General features: G+C 44.6%; 1 long non-coding RNA gene across 9 annotated transcripts; it reads left to right on the top strand.

Moving 5' to 3' along the window:
• The first annotated feature begins 2,474 nt into the window (after nucleotides 1-2,474).
• LOC123097806 (uncharacterized) lies at nucleotides 2,475-24,450 on the top strand. Of its 9 annotated transcripts, none has more exons than XR_006447454.1 (8): nucleotides 2,475-2,791; nucleotides 2,890-3,004; nucleotides 3,098-3,182; nucleotides 3,339-3,411; nucleotides 4,203-4,377; nucleotides 4,747-4,935; nucleotides 5,359-5,465; nucleotides 23,409-24,450. It is a non-coding gene; the product is annotated as an uncharacterized lncRNA (long non-coding RNA). The 9 variants fall into 9 exon arrangements; XR_006447453.1 differs by having other exon boundaries at nucleotides 4,155-4,377; XR_006447451.1 differs by having other exon boundaries at nucleotides 2,890-3,182; nucleotides 4,155-4,377.
• Nucleotides 24,451-25,147: the final 697 nt, after the last annotated feature.

Genomic DNA, 25,147 nt, shown 5'->3' with positions numbered 1-25,147 from the left:
CTAATCAAGAAAAGTAGCATTTTTTAATTTCCTTAGGTTGATGTGGAGTTTGGGCACAAGTTTAAGAATTCACAATACATATCAAGCAAGCATGACAAGAGTATATGAGCAGCGGAAAGTAAAGCATGCAAGTTGCAAGAATGTAAAGGGATGAGATTGGAGTGTGCAAACGCAATTTGGAGACACGAAGATTTTTTATCCGTGGTTCCGATAGGTGGTGCTATCGTACATCCACGTTGATGGAGACTTCAACCCACGAAGGGTAACGGTTGCGCGAGTCCACGGAGGGCTCCACCCACAAAGGGTCCACGAAGAAGCAACCTTGTCTATCCCACCATGGCCGTCGCCCACGAAGGACTTGCCTCACTAGGGTAGATCTTCACGAAGTAGGCGATCTCCTTGCCCTTACAAACTCCTTGGTTCAACTCCACAATCTTGACGGAGACTCCCAGGTGACACCTAGCCAATCTAGGAGACACCACTCTCCAACAAGTAACAAATGGTGTGTTGATGATGAACTCCTTGCTCTTGTGCTTCAAATGATAGTCTCACCAACACTCAACTCTCTCTCATAGGATTGGATTTGGTGGAAAGATGAATTGAGTGGAAAGCAACTTGGGGAAGGCTAGAGATCAAGATTTATGTGGTTGGAATGTGATATCTTGACCTCAACACAAGTGTAGGTGGTTCTCTCTCAGAAAATATGTGTTGGAAGTGTAGGCATGTTCTGATGGCTCTCTCCACGAATGAAGAGTGAGTGGAGGGGTATATATAGCCTCCACATAAAATCTAACCGTTACACACAAATCACCAAATTCGGTGGGACCGATTCAAAGAACTCGGTCAGACCGATTTGGTTCATAATGTGACCGTTAGGAGTTTCGGTGGGACCGAATGGATCAACTCGGTGGGACCGATGTGCTAGGGTTAGGGTAAATCCTCATCTCGGTTTGACCGATTACTCAAACTCGGTGGGACCGATTTGGGTAATAAGCGAAATAGAGAGTTGGCCAAGCAAACTCGGTGGGACCGATTGCATATCTCGGTAGGACCGAAATTATTGCAATGGGCAACAGAGAGTTTGCAAGCCCATCTCGGTGAGACCGAGATCCCATCGGTGAGACCGAATTGATTAGGGTTTCTGGCAGTGGCTATGTCAATGGAACTCGGTGGCGCCGGATAGAAAGATTTGGTGAGGCCGAGTTTGACTTTTGGTTTGGGACATATGTGGATATGTGAAAGTAGTTGAGGGTTTTGGAGCATATCACTAAGCACTTTGAGCAAGAACCTCATTAAGCAACACCTCATCCCTTCTTAATAGTATTGGCTTTTCCTATAGACTCAATGTGATCTTGGACCACTAAAATGAAAATGTAGAGTCTTGTGCTTTGAGCTTGAGCCAATCCTTTGTCCTCAACATCTTGAAGGGGTTCCACATCCTCTAGTCCATGCCACTCCATTGTTGAACTTATCTGAAACATACTAGGTAGAAGCATTAGTCCAACAAGAGATATGTTGACATTAATTACCAAAATCACCCAGGGAGCACTTGTGCTTTCAATCTCCCCCTTTTTGGTAATTGATGACAACATACGTCAAAACTTTAGATAAAGATATAGAGAATAACAAGTAAAGCTTTGGAAAGACATGTAACATGCATAGGCTCCCCCTATATGTATGCAATCATATAAATATGGAACATAGGAGCATGTGAATGTATAAGCATGACAGAGTAAGCCATGTGTTACATGTATCTTGGCTATATGCATCAGAGCAAATGATGTAAATATAGGAAATGTACCTTCATGCTCATGAGTCCTTCTTGCAAACAGTATGTACAACAGCAAGAGATCCTTATACACATGACTGTGATGCATATACTTACCTTGTGATCTTAAGTTGGCCTAGGAAAGAATGAACCTGAGTAAACAAGGTTAGATAACACAGATACACCTACTAGCCAGAGCAAACAAAAAAACCCACAAAAGTACCAAGACTGAGATAACACATAGAGAGTGAGTACTGAGTACTCTCACTACACCACGACACTACAAACACGACATGCATCTGTTGGTAGAAGTGAGAATCGCCGACACTATTTTTGTCCAGACTATACCGACACACAGTGAGTTAGTGTTATATAAGAGCACGACACATTATTTGTCGCCAAAGCACCGCCAAAGCGCCGACGTAATTTCTGTCGGCACATATAGACTCTACTGATTGTTTGTGTGTCGCCGATTCTTAGGGACACAAAAAATATCGGGGTTGTTCAGGTGGGTCCATCTAAAATATATGGCGCGGGATGAGAACAGTGGACGCTCCAGATGAAACACCCACTTTCCCCAATCTAATAAGGCCTTGTACAATGGGAGATGCTTAGAAAAATAAACCGAGTTTTTCTGAAGCACCGGTGCCTAAGAAAAGACTGATGTATTTCTCTAAGCACCTCCCCTAAGCAGTACAAGGCCTAATATCATCGTTCCCCAATCTCACCCCTCTCGCTGCCGCCCACACACAACACACAGACCTAAACCTAACGCGCCCGCGCCGCCACCCACGACCTTCGTGCCGCCGGTCAAGCCCGCACGCTGGTCCCCTCATGCCACTGCATCTCAAACCCCGGGCGTTCCTTCCCTCAGCCCGCATCAGCAGCAGCGCCGTCCGCGACAGAGGAGCATCGTCCGCCCACCACCCGCCGTTGAGGAGCAGCAGCGCCGTCCGTTGCTGAGGAGCCGCCCGCCGTTCTTCTTCCTCCACCGGCGACACGTGTACCTCCAGATCTCAACAAGTAAGCTGCAAATCTTCCCGCTCTGCCTGCCCTTGTTCTCTCCGATCTCCATTACTGGCAACGAGGTCAAATTAGGGTTCTGAAATTAGATAATACAGGAGATTAATCGAAGGGGAAAAGGAACATTTGACCACCAGCTAGCATAAGGATTTCATTTTCGGTGGTTTGAGGCAAGATCCGCTCTTCCCTGCCATGGATTTTGATGGACAGCAGGTTCTATTTGAAAGGAGAAGAGAGATAGTTCAGGGAAGAAGAAGTCGCTTAGTTTACTAGCCACTACTGACTTTGATAGTATGACCTTCCCAGGTTTAAGGGGCATGGCATGTTGGCACCATTCACAGCTGGATGGCAGAGCAATGGTGTGCATCTGTTGGTTCTTGAGAGATCTGAGGTTGCGACTCTCTAATTATAGCATTATATATGTTTACTTCTCATGCAATGTAGCGTTTGATATTGGAAATGGCAGCTAAGATGTTCATTACAGTATGCTATGGCTGTAAACTATGTATCTATGTTTTTCTTATACAATGTTAACCTACATATGCAGGGTTCTTATGTTTATAACATCAATGGGAATAAGTATCCAGATTCTCTAGCAGGACTGTGGTGTACAACTTTAGGTATGTAAAGTACAATCTTTGGAGTGTGATTTTTGCGATTATGTACCACAGAATTGTTCATTCTTTGGGATAATACCCTGCATCACCATTTTGTTTTTGCATTTAAAAGTGATGTATAAACTCTAATTTGTATCCTTTGAAGTGCGTCTCTTGTTGACTATTGATTTGTAACCCCAAATATGAAACATGACTCTCTTAATTGCTGGAAATATTGGTCATATCTATTTCAAGAAAGGTTGTGCACCCAACATTTATAGGTCCCATTCCGTGCAATCAGCCCAATATGCTTCATGTTCCTTTACAGAAATTAACAATTGGTCTATAATGTTAAAGGGCCGAACTGAACCTATATGCTTCTGCCTGTTGTTACATCATTTCTATACGCCTCTTCCTGTTATTACAGCAGATTTTAGACATGACAATGTCAGAGACCACAAATAAAGAGATAACCTTGAAATCTTAGTTTCACATTGGATGTTTGGAACATCAATTCAGTACCCTTAGTGCTAAACAGAAACCATATTCTCAATAAGCTGATATTTATTGTTGAACGTGCCTTTTGCTTTTGAAATGATAATTATTACTTAGCATGTGATGTTGCCTAGTAATAAACTGAACCGTATTTTAGTGTTTTCATTTTCCTCAATTACCAAGTTTAGCATCTACCTTTTTATCTAATACACTCCATTATACTCAAATATGTACTTTACAACCCACATGTGTTGCATTTTTTCTGCTAACAGGAGTACCAAATTTGTGAAGACTTTCATTTTTACATTCGTTACTTTCAGCCGCTGAACAAACTAAGGTAAAGAACGAAAAACACGGAAAAGGCTAGCTGTTGGCTGTGGGTGCTGAGCTGACGGACAGTGTGGAAGAAGAAGGTGTGATCTTGGCAGTGGCCCATGAAGCAGTTTTTTTCTTTGCATGCTGATCACTACTGCACTGTTCAGATTCTTAATCAAGGTAGTAGCCAATTCTCCGTGTTTTCCTCTCTATACAAATTTCGACTTGTTTGATGTTCTTTACTTTTCTTTCTCCTAATTAATCATCTAAGTTCCTAATGAAAGTAGCTTTGTGTGTGTGTGTGTGTGTGTGTGTGATCATACTTCCTTTACTTCTATCGCTAAGTTTCAGTTATCTCAGTATGACCACTATCGAAGCCAAGTGATGTTTGTTTGAGAAAATAGTGTAATAAACAGAGGTTCTTTGTGTTGCAAATAATTTCGTATGCTGAAAGAACAACTCAGCCCAGTTTGTATGCAGCTGGCACATATGTTCGCCAGAAATAGATGTGGGTGAGTGTGCATGTTCTTACTGCTTTAATACTTGCAGTGACTGATCGACTGTGATTGTGGGTCGCAACCAAGGGAATGCTAACCGTGGTGGTGGTGGTGGTGATTGAAGAGCCCTTAATCAATTCGGCCCTGTAGATTGGAGCAGCAACATGGGATATTGCACCATCTAGCTCCGTCTATATGATTCATCTTATGTTCTTGGTCTATCAACTAGAGGAATCTACAGGTATGTGCTGCATGTTTTCTGCTAACAGGAGAGCAACACATTTGTGAAGACTTTCATTTCTTGTTTACTTTCAGCCTGTCATAATTTTTTAACTGAAGACATATTATTGTTAGTTGGATGAGAGCTGATGCTATACTGCCAGTAGATAGACTAGCGTGCAAACTGTCTTAATCTGTGCAAATAACAGTGCAAACCAACCTCGTATTCTTCGAGGAACAAACTGATATTATGGTTACAGTTTTTAACAGAAGCAGGAATATTAGTAAGCATTATATATTGATGTTACATGGTTTGCTGCACCTTAGGGCCGTTAGCTAGGCATGGCCTTACAAAATACGTGCATTATTTGGCCAACCATTCTTCCTTTTGCTACGTGAACTGACAACAAGCATTGTAGTAACATGCTGTTTATGTGAATTCCAGATTCTTGAATACGTTCCTGACCTCGCGCAATCGATAGTCGGTCTGATCTCATCCTCCAACGACCAAGAGTTCCGAGACGAATGCGTGGTGCCCCTCGCGAAACATAGGTGAGATGATCTTGCACTCACCTTTTAATTATATTTTCCCTACAGTCTTCTATGTGTAGTATTAGCACTACATTAATGTAATTTCTATTTTATTCATGTTGTAAAGAACGGCTTCAGCATCACAGGATGTGCAATAATAAGAGCAAAATTTATCATCCACTTCACAGAGAAAATTTCGTATCAAATGTACTTAAACACACTCTGTTCACAGTTAGACCTGTTTGTCAATGTATTTTGTCGCCTTTTTATTTACCCCCTTGTTGTACTCTTTTCTCATCACTGTATTTGTCCATCAGCCATCCCTTCTCTTCCCTTGTGCTTCCCTCTTTTTTCTGGTCTTCTTCAAATCTCTAAAGTTACAGTAAGAACCTTATTACTGATGCCTTAGAACAAATCTGATTGCTTAAGAATGGGCGCATAATTTTCATAGTAAGCCATGTGATTTGGTAGGAGCTAGCGTGGCCTTGGTTTATTTTATGATAAGGACATCTTATGTAACCAAACTGTTTGCAATATCTTCTATTTTTTAGATATTGTTTTAGATCTTTGGGATCATTGGCAACTCGCAAGTTTGAACAAATTCTCATTTCTTTTTTTGATAAAGGGTGATTTTATTATCTCAAATGTAGCATCAAGCGGATACAAAGCATTATGAGTAACACCCGGCCTCTGCATAACTAGGATGTACACGGCCCAATATGAAGGTCTGACAAAAAATGATGAAAAAAAACCGACAAATCGGCAACAGTAGAGCCCTATAGACCAACACTATGCCTATGTCGATGGAGGTGGTGGATCGATCCGAAGGTTATGTTGCCACCCATGTTGGGAAAAAACCTCCATAGCCACCAGCTCCAATTGCATAGCTCCAATTGAATACACACCGCCTTGAACAGCGGTTGGTCCTCCAGTCGATGTAACATAGGCCACATACGTAGCAATTGCGTACACCGGAAAATAACCTGTAGAGGAGAAGCATTTCTTCCATTAAAAACAAAATCATTTCTACATAGCCAAAGCGACCAAATTAAGGCATACGCTCCCACCCTTATTAACGTTTTGAACCTATTTGAAATACCGTCCAACCAATGACCAAAAATATTGGCAACAGTTGTGGGCGGATACAAATTTGACGCTATTTGGATGACAGACCACGTAGAACGTGCAAACTTGCATTGGAAAAGGAGGTGTTTGATTGTCTCGTCATGAGTACAAAAACAACACTTCTTACTCCCTTGCCAGTTGCGTCATGCGAGATTGTCTTTGGTTAACACAACCCCCTACGAAGATACCACATGAAAATTTTCACTTTTAGTGGAATCTTGGACTTCCAAATTTTCTTGTTATTACTCACTGGTACCTCAGAATGTGTGAGCGCACGATACATAAGTCTACAGTGAAAGACCCTGATGTAGTAAGGTTCCAGTGAAACACATCCCGGCCTTGTGTCAGGTTAATCGAATCTAGTCGGGATAAAAGATTATGCCATGACACAAGTCGGGGGCCAATCAAATCCCGCCTGAATGAAATATTCGCGAGAATGAACTGAGCACTTGCGCAATAGTATTATTCTTATCGCGAACAATGTTGTATAAGCCTGGATATTGTTCTCGGAGACTGGCATTGCCTAGCCAGATGTCTTCCCAAAAACGAATCTCCGACCCATCCTTTATCGCGAAAGACCCAAAGCGAAAGAGATGTTTCTTTGCCGCCATTAGGTCAGCCCAAAAGTGCGAATCGCCAGGTTTCCAAAATGCCTGGGACACCGCCTTTTGACCTAGATACTTGTTGCGCAGCATGGTTTGCCAAACACCATCCTCAGTAAGTTTGAACAACCATTTACTGAGTAGGGCCTCGTTTTTGACCTGCAAGTCATGGATTTCGAGCCCTCCTTGGTCTTTCGGCCTACAAACCACGCTTCATTTGGCCAGCCTGTATTTTTTTTTCACCGTCTCCTTGCCAAAAGAATCTGGATCTGAAATAATCCAGTCTTTTTAGGACCCCTTTTGGGAGTTGGAAGAAAGAAAGCATATAGAGAACCATATTTGTGAGGATAGAGTTAATTAAAACCAGTCGTCCTCCAACTGAGAGTAGTTTGCCTTTCCAACTACTCAATCGTTTCTCTAGACGCTCCTCTACATGCTTCCACTTCGCAATGGTGAGGCGTCGATAATGAATCGGTATTCCCAGATATTTAATCAGGAATTGGCCATGTGCGCAACTAAATAGGTCAGCATAATCGGCCACCGCCTCAACGGCTTCTCCAAAGCAGAACAATTCGCTTTTATGGAAGTTTATTTTGAGACCCGACATTTGCTCAAACGCTGAAAGCAAGAGTTTCAGGTTTCGAGCCTTGTCCAGATCATGTTCCATAAAAAGAATTGTGTCATTGGCGTATTGTAAAATAGAGAGGCCACCATCCACAAGGTGTGGCACTACTCCTGCAATCTGGCCGTCCTGCTTGGCGCGCTCAATCAGAATCGCCAACATGTCAGCGACAATGTTAAATAACATTGGGGACATGGAGTCACCCTGCCGTAGTCCATTTTTTGCCTGAAAGTAATGGCCTACATCATCATTGACTTTGATGGCCACACTACCACCAGTTACAAAATTGTGGATCCACTGGCGCCATTTATCAGAGAAACCTTTCATCCTTAGGGCCTGTTGAAGGAAAGACCACTTGACCTTGTCATATGCCTTTTCAAAGTCAATTTTGAATATCACTCCACTCATGTTTTTTCGGTGCATCTCGTGGACGGTCTCATGCAGGATTACTACACCATCTAGTATATTTCGTCCTTGCATAAAGGCCGTTTGAGATGGACGGACAACACGATCAGCTATCAAGTTTAACCTATTCGTAGCCACTTTGGTGAAAATCTTGAAGCTAACATTAAGGAGACATATGGGTCTGAACTGCTGAATCCGTTCAGCCTCCTTAATCTTTGGCAACAAAACAATCTCGCCAAAATTTATTCTGAATAGATCAAGTCGATCGGCATGAAGACAATTGAACAACTCCAAAAGGTCAGCCTTGATGATATCCCAGAAATTCTGATAGAATTCTGCGGGGAAACCATCAGGGCCTGGAGCTTTGTTGTGTTCCATTTGGAACACCGCCGCTCTCACCTCCTCTTCTGAGAAAGGTGTTGTGAGGATATCATTCTCTTCTGCCGTGACTTGTGGAATATCATCTATTCGGGTCTCGTCAAGGGTGACATTCCCTTCATCCGACGCTCCGAACAGAGATTTGTAGTAGCTGGTGATATAGTTTTTGAGCTCCCTTTGACCTTCGATCCGCCCCTCATCCTGTTGGAGACTATGAATACATTTCTTCCTATGTCGACCATTGGCGAGCAATTGGAAGTATCTTGTATTACTATCTCCCATTAGAATGAAGTCAGCTTTGGACCTCTGGTAGTATTTGATCTCCTCTTCTCGCAGAAGACGGGCAACCTTCTCATTAGATTGATTTTTCAATTCAATCTCATGTTGAGATAAGGTGCGGTCTCTGCAATTTTGTCGAGGTCATCAATGATGGTACAAAGGCGCTGCTTTTCTTTTTTATATAACCCATTGATGTGTTTCGCCCATCCAGAGAGGTGTTGCCTCATGGCCCTTATTTTATAATTCCATCTCTGAATCGGTGTACGACCAATGGCTGGCCTCTCCCAAACTTTCTTGATTATTTCTACAAAACCTTCCCGGTGCAGCCATGCCAATTCAAATTTGAAAGGGTGGCGGGAAGAATGGCTCGTAGAATTAGAATCAAGAATGATTGGCGCATGATCCGATAATGCCTCGATTCTCTCTAGGGCTCGCACGGTTATCATAGGAAATTTTAGCTCCCATTCGGTATCCATGAGTACCCTATCGAGTTTCTCGTATGTTGACACAGAACGGTTATTAGCCCAAGTGAACTGCCGCCCTGACATACAAGCCTCCCGAAGGTCCAAACTATCAATCACAGCATTGAATAGGAAAGGCCAGTGAATGTTGAAGCGGTCATTATTCTTTTCTTCCTGGTACCTAAGGATATTGAAATCCCCTCCAATAAGCATTGGGTACGGGTTATCCTTAGCCCGATTCACCAGTTCACGAAGGAAAGCGGATTTATGCTCATCTTGGGCAGCCCCATAGACTGCGACCAGGCTCCATGTAAAATTATCAGCCTTGTTTCGTAGGTGAAATTTGATATGAAATTCACCGGTCGAAAAGGCCAACAAGTCCATTGCCGTGGTCTGTATCCCAAGAAGGATTCCTCCGGACCTTCCACGAGCTGGTAGACTATGCCATGTGTATTCGAAACCACCAGATAGGTGATCGAGGATGTGCGGGCGGAAGTCACATTTACCAGCCTCGAAAATTGCCACAAAATCCAATTCGTGTTCTCGCACACAATCACTGACGTGTTTATGTTTAGCCAAGTCTGAGAGACCTCTGCTATTCCAAAACATGCCGCTCATGTGGAAACTCGGATTGGTGTGGAAATTTTTGCCTTCTTGGGCGGTTTTTGTTTCTTTTTAGAGGATTGTGATTTAGATTTCCGCAAAGATGCTGTGAAGTCACAAAACATGGACCCAGATCTTGCGTCATCCAAACCAACCTCGGTAATATCACCAACCAAGTGGGAGACTAGCGGACCATCATATTTGGCATCCACTTCATCCTCCTCCTCGGTTTCGGGGTTAGATAGGGTGTTATTACACTTCGGAGAAACCTTTAAACGGTCAATCTCCATGTGTTTAAGTGCCCCAACCGACAGTTTAATTTCTTTATCGTTCTTTCCCATAAATACACCAACATTATTTAAGCTATTATTAATGCGAGTATCTGAAAAAGAAAGAAAAGATTGAGCGGACAGGGTACCTGGCGTGGGGTCCAAATTTCTCACGGCTTGGCGGCGCATCGCCTTCGCTAGAGAGTGCTCATCACTCGTGGAAGAACCATCGGCGGAGGTGGCATGACGATTACTACGTCGGAGAGGCGAAGCAATCCCTCCAGACATAGTCGCCGTCGGTGTCGGCGGCTTAGCCGTCGGGGTCCGTAATGTCCCAGATGTCGGTGAAGAGGGACGTGCCGACGGTCCAACCGGAACGGTAGCAACGGGCGTCGCGGCAGTACCATGTGCACGAACCGCTGCTGGACCGAGTGAAACCACAGCGACCGGAGAACATGCCGGTGCAGTCGACTCAGACGGTGTCGGGGAACCTCGCACGCAAACCGAGGTAGCAGCGCGTGCACTGCTGGCGCCGTATCCTTGCCCATAGCTAGCTGCCCGAGCATCGGGACTGGGGTTGCTGCATGCGTTGCATGCTGTGCAGGCGCGCCCCCAGGCACATGCATGTGAGCGACGGGCTCATGCACAGTGCCCACGGCTAGCTGGCTATGCACGGAGCTAGCCATGGCCACTGCATGCTTCTTCGGTGCACATGCATCCATGAGCGAGGTTGCAGCACATACAACCGTGGATGCCTCTCCCTCCGGCTCCACAGTCCTCTGGATATCTTGACCATCAGTGTGTTCTGCATGTGTCATACTCGGAAGGACTGCATCAGGGTGTTGCACAGTACTAACAGTAGAAGTTTGCATAGACACCACATTAGTGCCATATCTAGCCCCTGACGATGTATTGCCATTATCATTTTGAGTGTTTTTAGCTCTCTTGGTAGCATCCCTGTCCGGCATATCCTCATCTCGGTTAGCACCGTCATCATGTTCATCATGGCGCTCCCAAATACGAGGTACGAAGTCAGCATCCGGGACATAGTCGTCCTCCTCGAGCACATACCGGAACTCATACCCATTTAGCTTGACGTAAACATCAGAGGAGACTGAAGCTTCATTACTCCCATCCTGCTTGGCGAAAATATCTTTAGAATGCACAACAACTTGGATTCGTACAATACCGTGACGCCGCAAGCATAACAAGTCAACATCCTGTGTTGTGCCAATAACGGATCCAACCGCCCACAGAGCAAGGAAGTGGCGGAGAGTGGGTGGGACGCCGGTGACATGAACCCAAACTGGTTGTAACGGATGTAGGGATCCAGCCTCCTCGACTTTCCATTCACTAAAAGAGATCTTCACATCATGTGACTTGACATTGTACTCAAAAGCTGCCACTCGCTGCAAAACCTCTATGGAAGGGAAAGACACCAAGAAAGAATCGGCCCCATGAGGAATGGCCTCCCACTTCCAAGAAGTCTGTAGGGAGACAATTTTAGCGACCTCGGCCTCCACCACAGCGGCAGTTAAAGAACCATCAGAAATCTTAACCAAAGCTGTCGGCAAAGATGGGGGTGCAAGATGTTCCTTGAACAGTGAGTCCGGCAACTGAACAAACATAGCATTGAGTATTCCGTGTCCACCGAGCGATGCGCAAGGCCTAGGTTGCTTGAGTACAGTGCAGCGGTGGTGGGGATGCTTGTAGTTGTCACATATATAACAAATAGTGAACCGCTGTGCAGTCCTTGGACATGTGCTTGTCGCACCTGCACTTGAAGCACCATAAACCGGTTCTTTTACCTTTCACAAGCTGCCCTGCCATAGCACCCGTGGCTGTAGAGCCAGAAGCATCAACCGTGGAGCCTTGAACTTGATGGGCCGGCACTGCCACCGGTGGAAACACGGGCGTTGAGAGCGTAGCCGGGGGGACTGCAGTGGCAGCAGCGGCATCGCGGCGACCCCCCTTGCGCTTGCCCTTGGAACGGCGAGAGGCCCCTTGTGCCGGCTGGTATCCGGCGCCGAAAGTTACCGGAGCTTGCGCCGAAGCTGCGGCCATTGGAATGGCTAACGCAGCCGCAGATGCATGGGATGAAGGCGCGCCAAAACGGAAAGGTCTGGCGGACGCACCAAAGCCAGCGGAGCTCCCCGATGTTGATGCAGCGGGCGGAAGAGGAGCTGCCTGTCCCGAGCCCTTGGGCGGCTGATTCGGACGGCCGGACATGGTTGACGATCTTCCTAGCAGCACTTGGGCGAAGGAAGGCGGCGGCTCGGGACGAGTAGTGTTGGATGATGTGGGGGCAGCGGACGCGGTAGGGTTACGTATTCCTGATGGTCTCCTTGTTAGATCGATCCATCGCATTGTACGGCCCAGGTGCAAGGCCGGTTTTGGCACGTCCAACACCTTGGTCCCGTCCCCACATGGTGGCGTAATTTGATTTTGAATCCCGTCTCCATCTTGATCCGCAATCAGCGCCGGCCGATCAGCCACCGCCGCCGACGTCGGTTCCGGGAGGAAGTCAGCAAGCGCCACCGAAAGCAGAGGTCGGCGGCCTCGGCAGCGGGCCCTTCCATGGGCGCATCTGCACTCCACGGGAGGCCGGCCGCGCCGGCGGCCCGATAGCGAGGTGCTCCGGTGAAGACCTGCGACCAGAAGATTGGACATTAGAAGAAACTGGACTATCTCTCACCTGCCTGGATTGGGACGAGGTTGACGACGAGCCTCGCTCCCAAAAAGGCGACGCCGGTGTGGGATACCCGACATCCGCCCAGAATTCTTCCGCAATCTCCTCCTTCGTCTTCCTCCTCCTGGGTTTCATAGTAGACCATTGCCCACCTTCGTCACACTCAACAAATGATTGCTCAAACATAGAAGTTCTATTTTGCAGGGACATGACAAAAAGTTGCAAGTCCACAAGTGGATCTAAGATGTTCCGGTCATCGCTTTTGTTCATAACATGGTAGACACATTTTGTTCATATGGAAGTTGATGCCGGCTTGGTGATTGAAGGATTGGTCTCTTTCATAATACTCCCTCTGTACCAAAATACTCGTAGTTGGGGGAACTTGAACTAATTTCCCCCAACTACAAGTATTTCGGTACAGAGGAAGTATTTTGTAGTAGCCAAGTGATCGAACAATTGGTCTCTTAGGAGCTTAGCCTTTATATTTTGCAGCAGGACACGTCTTGTATGTCGACTTATGTATTACCTTCATGGTTGTAGCAAACTCGAGTGAAGATAACAAATTTTCAATATATGTTGAATACATGTACTAGTGAATGGTGAATGGTGTCTTGTGATGAATAGAAGAGTGTAACTATTTGTATATGTATTGTGCACTGAACATGAGTTGAAAACTACGAATGTAATTTTATTGAAAATATGGTGTAAATGCATTTTTTGCTAAAATGTGGAGCCCTGGCAGCAAAAAAGTCGGCAGAAGTATTGGACGTCGCACTATGTGTCGGCATAGCACATTAACAGACAAACTGTCGGCGTAACAATGGACGTTGCATTATGTGTCGGCATAGCACAGTGTTAGATGATCTGTCGGCATAGCATAGTCTGTCGGTATAGAATTGTCGGTAAAGACCTTTCCCGGCAGGACTATAGGCGACAACTCATTTCTGTCGCCATAGATCTTTGCCGACACTAAATGTGTCGCCTTAGGTGACATATGCCAACAGATTGTTTGACGCTGATTTGAGTGTCGTGGTGTAGTGTCTACTGGATATAGACATGTCCCCAAAGGTAAAGATGTGCAATGAGTTCAAGGATTTCCTTCCCTTAGATGTCTTGCTCCCCCTGAATCTTGCATGGGATATTGGGAGAAGATAGGGAACATAAAATCAGAGCAAAGAAAAGAAATAGCGCTAATGCAAACAATCAAATATGAACATGTCTTTTCCCCTCTTAAAGACATGTGACTTCTCTCCTCTTGAACACCAAGCATCTGGGTTTCTTACACTCTCCCCCTGAGTATTCTCTCCCCCTTTTGATGTGATCTCTCTTTAAGCTTTGATGTGATCTCTCTCTCCCCCTTTGACATCAATTTCCAAGAAGGGCTCTTTAAGATCTTTATGACAAATGGGTTTGGTCCTTGAGTCACAAAACAAAGTCGAGTGTAATGCTGGTAGAGGACAAGAATCATTGAGTGGAGCTGGAGTAGATAGAACGCAGAACAAGTGGCAAGCTGTCTTTTCTGAAGCAAAATCGGTAGCACCGAGTTGTGTGCTTCGATGGCACCGAAAGAATTCGGTTGGGCCAAAGAAAACAAACCGGTGTGACCGAGTTCATCACAGTGAAAACACTTGTCACCTCAGCTCACTAGCCAATTAAGATCTCACAAGGATTTGCAAGGAATTAGCTGAAAGATTTGCAATGAATTCGATGCAGAGAATGCAGAACACAAGTAAACAGAAAATAAATCTAGATGAAGATTTTTTTGAAAAGGGGAAATAAATATGCAAGAAACAAATGCAAGAACTCAGAGAAACACTGGAGAACTTCATCTAGAATTGGGCGGCGACAAAGTCACCTATGTTAGAGTATATTGACTTAGGAGTCAAGTGAGGGCACTTGATCATAGGTCATACTCATCGTTTAAGCTCAAAATGGGGTTACCATTTTTCGTTTAAGCATCTTGATGTATTCACATCTTGTTGAGTTGCTTTGCCCCATGACTTGGAGTAAAGCTTCTCTAAGATGGGATAACATACCTTGGGTGGTGGTGTTGATCTTGATAATGTCAATGTTCAAGAAAGTGGTAAGCGTAAGCGGAGCGGAAGGCCACAACTTAGAGCAATGGCCGCTTAAGCGCAGCTTAACCGGGATTAAGCGTTTTTTTAAATTGGCCAGAATTTGGCTGTTTTCAATAATATGCAGAAGAAAACAGGTAACATAGCACATAAGTAACTGAAAATCTGAAATAACATATTGAGGTTCAGTGGTTCACACACCATAACAAATAGGCAAATAACACATAAGGATAAGGTTCAGTGGTTCACACAGCAAGCAAAAATGCATATATTGTCTTAGAATGAGCATATAAGATAAATGGCAGCAGCCAAGCAGCAGCTCATGAAACTGCAGCAGCAGCCCAAGCAGCAGCTGCAGCAGCAGCCAGGAGGAGCTGAACTGGTAGTAGTGGATGTCCAGGAGGAGGAGGAGCTACCGGCGTCCAGATCCAGTAGCTGCTGAGGAGGAAGAACGCCAGAGGAGCCGCCGCTGGATGCAGAGCAGAAGCAGCCGCCACAATGCTCTCTTCTTTCCCCTCCTGGAAACCCAGTAACCCTAGCCGAACAGGCCTCTTTTGGGCCAGGCCTTATATACCCCCCCTTTTCCCCTCCCGCCTATGGGCTATTTCAGCTCCCGTCTGACCTTTGGGCCCGCCTTCTACGCTTTTCTGCCGCTTAAGCGCGCGCAGCGAACGCTCAGCCAGCGCTTAGCGCTTAACCGATCGCTAAATCACGCTTTTTTCCGCTCAAACGCTAAAAGTTGCGCCTAGGCCAAAAGCGAAGCGTTTAGCTACCGCTCAGCGCTTAAGCGACGCTTAAAAACGCTTTCTTGAACACTGGATAATGTAGTTGAATTTGTGTGGGTTGCTCACGGTTGATGTAGCTCATCAAGAGTTGGGAGCACCACTTGGAATTTGAGTTCATCTACCTACATGGGTTAGTCTTGCAAGGAAGAGCACTTGTATGTCCAAAATGATAATCATAAATCTTAATGTAGAACTTGTCAAAGGATATGTTTGAAGGGTTTCGTGCTTCCTTGTCTTCAACCACCATTGTGTAGAGACTTGGTGATGTAGAAATTGCTCAAGATATGAGTGAGGTGCAATTTCATGGATTTAGATCCATCCAAGTACCTACAAGGGTTAGATAGCATGCAAGGGTGCAAGTATATCCAAGACATATAGATGGCATCATGAGGGAAATATCAAGGATTAGTCAAAGGCTCATGCCTTGCATGTATCCAAATGGAGTTCCTACTCCAAGTTTGAAGCATCAATGATGTTCAATTCTCCTCTCAAACGGCAAAAGACTTTCTCATCAAGCGGTTTGGTGAATATATCCGCCAATTGCTTATCGGTACGAACATGCTTAAGATCAATGTCCCCTTTGGCAACGTGATCTCGAATGAAATGATGACGAACTTCAATATGCTTAGTTCGAGAATGTTGCATGAGATTGTGAGCAATTTTGATAGTACTTTCATTGTCACAAAGCAATGGAACATGTTTCACATATATCCCATAATCTATAAGAGTTTGGGTCATCCAAAGTAATTGAGCACAACATGAACCAGCGGCAATGTATTCCGCTTCGGCGGTGGATAAGGATACCGAGTTTTGTTTCTTGGAGGACCAAGGCATAAGAGATCTACCAAGAAATTGACACGTACTCGAAGTGGACTTTCTATCAACCTTGTCTCCGACATAGTCCGAATCGGAGTAACCAACAAGATCGAAAGAAGACCTCTTAGGATACCAAATGCCAAAATTTGGTGTGTGTATTAAGTATCTCACTATCCTTTTCACAGTCTTAAGATGACACTCTTTAGGGGCCGCTTGATATCGTGCACACATGCACACACTTAGCATAATATCAGGACGAGAGGCACATAGATATAACAATGAACCAATCATAGAGCGGTAAACTTTTTGGTCAACTGGTTCACCGTCCTTAGTCAAGTCAAGATGTCCACTAATAGGCATGGGTGTGGACATACCTTTGCATTCTTGCATATTGAACTTCCTGAATAAGTCCTTGGTGTACTTTGTTTGAGAAACAAAGGTACCTTCCTTAGTTTGCTTGATTTGCAAACCAAGAAAGAATTTGAGTTCACTCATCATAGACATCTCAAACTTCTCCGACATTAGCTTTCCAAACTTCTCACTAAAATGAGGGTTAGTCGAACCAAATATAATATCATCAACATAAATTTGGCACACAAATAGTTCTCCATTAACCCTTTTAATTAGTAAAAAGAGTAGAATCAATTTTTCCAATTTCAAAGCCTTTTTCAATAAGGAACTTGGTCAAGCATTTATACCATGCTCTAGGAGCTTGTTTAAGACCATAAAGGGCTTTGTGAAGTTTGTAAACATGATTAGGTTTCTTAGGATTGACAAAGCCGGGAGGTTGCTTAACATAAACTTCCTCCTCAATTTCACCATTTAGAAAAGCACTTTTAATGTCCATTTGGTACAAGGTGATATCATGGTGATTAGCATAAGCAAGTAAGATGCGAATGGACTCAAGTCTAGCAATGGGAGCATATGTCTCACCATAGTCCATACCTTCGACTTGAGTGTAGCCTTGGGCGACTAGGCGTGCTTTGTTGCGGACGACTTGACCATCTTCATCTTGCTTGTTGCGAAACACCCATTTGGTACCAATGATGATGTGGTCGTTGTCGGGCTTCTCGACCAATGTCCACACTTGGTTTCTCTCAAAGTTGTGTAGCTCTTCATGCATAGCGTTTATCCAATCCGGATCTTTCAATGCTTTTTCAACCTTCATAGGTTCAATGCTAGAGATGAATGAATAATGTTCACAAAAATTAGCCAAACGAGTTTTAGAGCGAGTGATTCTCCCGGTTTGGATGTCATTATAGATTTGCTCGATGGGATGGTCTTTGGCGATTCTTGCTCGAACTCGTGGGAGCTTTGGCTTGGCTCGGGGTGGAACATCTTCTTCATCTTGTTCTTCTTCTTGGTCTTCTTCATTGTTGACGTTGTCGTTCTCTTGTCGTGGTGGAGAAGGAGGTTGTTGATGTTCATCTTGACGTACTTCCTCGTTTTCTTCGTCTTGGTGTGTCCCACTTGTGGATGCTTCTGTATCAATTCTTAGTTCATCTTGTCGTGAGGTGGAAGCTTCCACTTGGACGGACGAGGTAGTCTCCTTCACCTCCGTTGGTCGAATCTTGCCAATAGACAAGTCTTGGATTGCTTCCGAAGGGTCTTTGTCTCCTACATCAATTGACAATTGCTCTACTTGTGAGCCGTTAAATTCATCAAACTTCACATCTACCGTCTCTTCAACCTTTCGGGTGGAATTGTTATAGACACGGTAAGTGTGAGAGTTTGAGCCATAACCAAGTAGGAAACCTTCATGAGATTTAGGAGCAAATTTAGAACGACGATGCTTATCAAGAATGTAGCACTTTGAGCCAAATACTCGAAAGTATCCAACTTGGGGTTTGTTACCGGTGAGGAGCTCGTATGCCGTCTTGCCGAGTAGCTTGTGAAGATACAAGCGATTTGTTGCATGACAAGTTGTCTCAACCGCTTCCGCCCAAAAGTGTTTCGGAGTCTTGTACTCATCAAGCATCGTTCTTGCCATCTCAATAAGAGTCCGGTTCTTTCTCTCAACAACTCCATTTTGTTGAGGCGTGTACGTAGCCGAGAACTCGTGTGAAATCCCTTCTTCGTCAAGAAAGGTATCCACATTTGCGTTCTTGAACTCCGTTCCGTTGTCGCTCCGAACCTTCTTGATCTTCACGTCAAATTGATTTTGGGCCTTCCTAGCGAAGTTTTTGAAGATCTTTTGGACCTGCGATTTATCATCAAGAAAGAACACCCACGTAAATCTTGAATAATCATCAACTATGACTAGACCAAATGAGTTACCACCGAGACTCTTGTAGGCATTGGGACCAAAGAGATCCATGTGAAGTAGCTCGAGTGGTCTTCTCATGGTCATGATGTTCTTCACACGATGACTCCCTCCAACTTGTTTTCCTGCTTGACAAGCACTACAAAGTCTATCCTTGTCAAATATAACATCTTTTACTCCAAGGATATGATCACCTTTAATAAGCTTATCAAGATTTCGCATGCCCACGTGACCTAGCCTTCTATGCCAGAACCAGCCTTTAGAAGAATTAGCAATTAAGCAAGTTCTAGGTTGAGCCTTTTTAGTGAAATCAACAATGTAAAGATCACCTCTACGTATACCGGTAAATACCATTTTATGATTGTCTCTTCGAAACACTTGGCAATCTACCTCAGTAAGTAGGACATTGAAACCGAAATCAGCAAGTCTAGATACTGAAAGTAAATTGTACCCAAGAGATTCAACGAGCATGACATTTTGTATGGAGCTATCATGTGAGATGGCCACCTTACCTAGGCCAACCACCTTACCCTTTGAGTTATCACCAAAGGTGACATACTTTCAAGGGCCGTTGTTTTCAGCAAGCTCATGGAACATATCTTTGTCTCCGGTCATATAATCAGTACATCCACTATCAAGGACCCATTCCTTTCCTCCAGCCATGTAGCCGCGCAGATATGCCATAAGACCAAAGTGTCTCATCGCATCATCAAGATCATAGTCACTATCATCATCCTCATCATAGTATCCATGTTCAATATCATCTTGTGATTGATCAACTCCTAGAGAGGGTAATTCATTAGATAAATGATCATTACTATGGTTATCTTTATGAATTCTAATAGCTTCGGAAATAACATTGCTAATGATTCCAACATCTCCTTTGGCACGCATGAGATTGGTAAGCTCAAATAGACAATCACCAAACTAGGATCACTGGAATTCATCTTACTCAAGGCAATAGACTTATGGAGAATTTCGTCTAAATTTTTCAAGGAATAATTTGGAAATCGTTCCTCAAGAAATCTCCATATAGTATAGGCACAATCAAGAGTAGGTAAACTAGCAATCAAATTTTTGGGCAATCCTCTAATGATAAGATTGATAGTTCTAAGATTGCGAATCATGTCAAGATCCTCTTCGGGTGTAGGATGCAAAGGATCAATATGAGGTGCACAAGGGCTAGTAATGTACTTGTTCAAATGATATTCATTGAAAATCTCAAGCATTTCATTTTTCCACTCATAGAAAAACTCTCCATCAAGAATAGGCACTCTACGTCTAAGACTCCCCAATGTAGACACATCCATCTTCCTCCAAAGGTGTTTAAACCAAGGCAATGGAGACCAAAGCTCTGATACCAATTGAAAGGATCGAGAAGAGGTGTCTAGAGGGGGGGTGAATAGACTCTAATCAAGAAAAGTTGCAGTTTTTAATTTCTTAGGTTGATGTGGAGTTTTGGCACAAGTTTAAGCATTCACAATACATATCAAGCAAGCATGACAAGAGTATATGAGCAGCGGAAAGTAAAGCATGCAAGTTGCAAGAATGTAAAGGGATGAGATTGGAGTCTGCAAACGCAATTTGGAGACACGAAGATTTTTTATCCGTGGTTTCGATAGGTGGTGCTATCGTACATCCACGTTGATGGAGACTTCAACCCACGAAGGGTAACGGTTGCGCGAGTCCACGGAGGGCTCCACCCACGAAGGGTCCATGAAGAAGCAACCTTGTCTATCCCACCAAGGCCGTCGCCCACAAAGGACTTGCCTCACTAGGGTAGATCTTCACGAAGTAGGCGATCTCCTTGCCCTTACAAACTCCTTGGTTCAACTCCATAATCTTGACGGAGGCTCCCAAGTGACACCTAGCCAATCTAGGAGACACCACTCTCCAAGAAGTAACAAATGGTGTGTTGATGATGAACTCCTTGCTCTTGTGCTTCAAATGATAGTCTCCCCAACACTCAACTCTCTCTCATAGGATTGGATTTGGTGGAAAGAAGATTTAAGTGGAAAGCAACTTGGGGAAGGCTAGAGATCAAGATTTATGTGGTTGGAATGGAATATCTTGACCTCAACACAAGTGTAGGTGGTTCTCTCTCAGAAAATATGTGTTGGAAGTGTAGGCATGTTCTGATGGCTCTCTCCACGAATGAAGAGTGGGTGGAGGGGTATATATAGCCTCCACACAAAATCTAACCGTTACACACAAATCACCAAACTCGGTGGGACCGATTCAAAGAACTCGGTCAGACCGATTTGGTTCATAATGTGACCGTTAGGCATTTCGGTGGGACCGAATGGATCAACTCGGTGGGACCGATGTGCTAGGGTTAGGGTAAATCCTCATCTCGGTTTGACCGATTACTCAAACTCGGTGGGACCGATTTGGGTAATAAGCGAAACAGAGAGTTGGCCAAGCAAACTCGGTGGGACCGATTGCATATCTCGGTGGGACCGAAATTATTGCAATGGGCAACAGAGAGTTGCAAGCCCATCTCGGTGAGACCGAGATCCCATCGGTGAGACCGAATTGATTAGGGTTTCTGGCAGTGGCTATGTCAATGGAACTCGGTGGCGCCGGATAGAAAGATTCGGTGAGGCCGAGTTTGACTTTTGGTTTGGGACATATGTGGATATGAGAAAGTAGTTGAGGGTTTTGGAGCATATCACTAAGCACTTTGAGCAAGCAACCTCATTAAGCAACACCTCATCCCTTCTTAATAGTATTGGCTTTCCTATGGACTCAATGTGATCTTGGACCACTAAAATGAAAATGTAGAGTCTTGTGCTTTGAGCTTGAGCCAATCCTTTGTCCTCAACATCTTGAAGGGGTTCCACATCCTCTAGTCCATGCCACTCCATTGTTGAACTTATCTGAAACATACTAGGTAAAAGCATTAGTCCAACAAGAGATATGTTGACATTAATTACCAAAATCACCCAGGGAGCACTTGTGCTTTCAATCTCCCCCTTTTTGGTAATTGATGACAAAATACATCAAAGCTTTAAAAAATTATGAAGCCCGAGGTCAGCATGATCGATTCTGCTAGGTCAGTTTTGTGCCGCAATATAAATGTTTATTATGGTGAACCGATGATACGATGACTCTCTTAGAGTTGTTCTTTATCACGCGGACCTCATGCAATTTGTGATCGGAAACACTAACGCCCACACGTGTGGGCGTTTGTATCTCGCCCACACGCGTGGATCCGCGTTCATTTGTGGGTGCATGAATTTTGGCATGATTGTGGTACCACGTAGGACTGGGCTGATGTGTGGGCATTCACCCGGTCGCCCACACGTCCGTTTCACCACACGGAGGGACCGGTGTGTGGGCGTTTAGCAGTTCGCCCACACGTCAGTTTTCACTCACGCACAAGGGCTGGTGTGTGGGCATTTGCCATCTCGCCCACACGTCCGTCTCCTCTCCCACGCCCAAGCTGCCAGTTGCCATGCGTTTTGCAGTGTACATGGCAACTGCTCTAGTGTAGCAGATGGCAACCCTCTTTTTTTTTTACCCGAACATGTCGGTTGCCATGTGTTTTGCAGGGTACACGGCAACTGCCCTAGTGTGCTTGTAAGCAGATGGCAACTCTCTTTTTACCCGAACATGTTGTTTTGTCATGTCTCTTTGTAGCGCTACACGGCAACTGCCTAGTGTTAGTAGGTGGCAACTCCTAAGGTTTTCAAATCATGGCAACTGCAGTAAACCAGACCATACATGGCAACTGCTTAGTGTTAGTAGGTGGCAACCTCTAAAGTTTTTAAATCATGGCAACTATAGTACTCCCTCCATTCCCTTATACAAGGCCACTATGAAAAATACATTTTGCATCTATACAAGGCCACTAAGAGTAACCGAGACAAAATTTAATGATGTTTTCTCGTACTAGCAACTTGTTTAATACTTGCATGCATGTAGTCATAATGACATTGTGCTACTTTCTTCTCATTCCTTCCTTGCATACATGTGGGTGTATTAATGATCCCAGTTAACAAGAAGAAAAGTTGGCTTGCAAAGTAGTCATTAAATTTTATCTAGGTACCTGTAATTTGAGTTTGTGGCCTTGTATAAGGGAATGGAGGAAGTAAATCAGACCATACATGGCAACAACTGCAATTGTACAAAATGACATCTGGCACTTGACCTGAGATGGCAACTGCAGTTGAGCAACCATGGCAACTGCAGTTCAGCGACATGGCACCTGCAGTTAAACGGACATTGAAGAGGGTCCGGACCATGGCAACTGAGGGGACGCATGGTGACTATCACGCGGGGCGTGCGGGACCGTGAGGTAGGTGGCTGAGAGAGGTCGTGTGGGCGTTATGCATTTTACCCACACGTAGGCATGTGATAGGGACCGCAAAGAAAAAAGGAGACGTGTGGGCGCTAGTTGTTTTGCCCACGCATAGACGTGTGGTCTGCTCCTCTTAAACACCACACAAAACGTGTGGGCAGATCCCCTTAACGCCCACACATGTGACAGTTATCGTCGTCCATTGTGATTCGTATCGTCAATCCAAGTTATTGCTTCTGATCATGCTTTTCCATACCAAACTAACTTTTTTCATGGCAACGTCTTTCAGTCGGACATACGAGCTCAGTGACCTCCTGATGAAGACGTGAACAGTTGCCGCTGCCAACCAAACGCTGCAAGATTTGCTTCCACCTTGATTGAGCTTTTAGCCACTGCAAGACGTGAACAGTTGCCGCTGCCAACCAAACGCTGCATCTCTGGCCAGCTATTGCCACGGACAGCACACCCTCCGCTGGTGGAGGTGGACAATACATCGGAACCTGGGGAGGACAATGGAAAGGCTTAGAGTTCTTTGATACGGAATGCTACTACTCCCTTCGTTTTAAAATAGATGACTCAACTTTATACTAAAATAGATAACTCAATTTTATATTAACTTTAGTATAAAGTTAGTATAAAACTGAGTCATCTATTTTAAAACGGAGGGAGTACTTACGTACCAATAGGGAATAGATCGCTACTGTTTTCAGGTTGACATCTCGCGACTTGACGGGTGGTCCGTCAAGCTGTGTCCTGATTGATATTTTCGCTGTCTACCGACTACCAGTCGAGTTCATCTCTGATTCTCTGATAATATGGCTGGGATCCAGTACTCTGCTATGATGACTGAGCCTGACAATGTCACTTTGATTGAGCTTTTAGCCACAAGACGCCACGTACAATTGGTTACACATCAAACATGTCTGGTGCAGAAGTCCAAGTCAAAGATGAAGTGCAGCACAATTTCACCATGCACATGTTGCGGCGTGCATCGTTCAATTCAACCTCCTCCATTGATGTCTTGTTGAGAAGAGAGAAAAAAATGGTTTGTTCTCTTCTGGGCCATGAAATACAGCCATTAACCATGGCCCGATGCAGCTCTCAAGAAGCTGAAAGCAGTTAAAGCCTCACACTCACATCAAAAAGCCCAGCCCGCGTAAGCTCAGATGCGGAACTTTATAGTAATAGTAGTTTATTTATTCCCCTAAAACAAAAAAATTTAGTTTATTTATTATGCGTCTGTGCATTCGGTGATGCCAAGTGGAAAATCTTTTAAAGTCCCACCGTTGCTTGTGGAGATAACTTACTTTCTGGCCGTACATTATTCTGCTGCTGCATGAGACCACTATTGCTCAATGTTTAACGAATCATTTAGCAAAAGGAGAAGGGAAGTTTACATAAAGTGTATATGCCTATATGGTATGGTCTTTTCCCCATCAAAAGTTCAATAAGTGTCTACCTAAAAAAAAAGTTCAATAAGTGTCTCTCCGTTTGTTAGAACATCATACGGACATATCAAGGTGGTATATATAGTTTATAAACATGATTACTGATGGTGATGTTGAGTTATACTAAGAGGGATTTTTTTTTAGAAAAGGAGGATGACCCGGCCTCTACATCTGGGCGATGCATACGGCCACTTTATTAATTATTCTCACAAGACCTTATAAAGCCATACCACAGCAAGACTAAGCCACCGTCTAAGCAATAACTGTCGCTACACCTATTCAATTGATGAAGGGGCTCAGATAGTCTGGGCCTAATACCAAACAGACATCACAGCCAAACCTAAACATCTAAGACTGGAGGTCCCAACCAGGACGTCTACCGGGTATGGGGCACCTACCAGTCCGGCGCACTCCCTCAATCAGGGGCCTGCCGGGTATGAGGCCGCCGCAGCCACCTGCTACCAATCCATCTTCAGAGCTGTACTGTTGCATGTACCGTGCCAGGTCTCTCTGCCATCGACACCACCACGACACCCGACAGCGTCGTCCTCCTGCGCGAGTCCATCCTCCCACAACGAAC

Source organism: Triticum aestivum, chromosome 4D, assembly GCF_018294505.1.
Source record: "Triticum aestivum cultivar Chinese Spring chromosome 4D, IWGSC CS RefSeq v2.1, whole genome shotgun sequence".
NCBI classification, from domain to species: domain Eukaryota; kingdom Viridiplantae; phylum Streptophyta; class Magnoliopsida; order Poales; family Poaceae; genus Triticum; species Triticum aestivum.
This window is presented reverse-complemented; position numbering and strand designations above follow the sequence as displayed.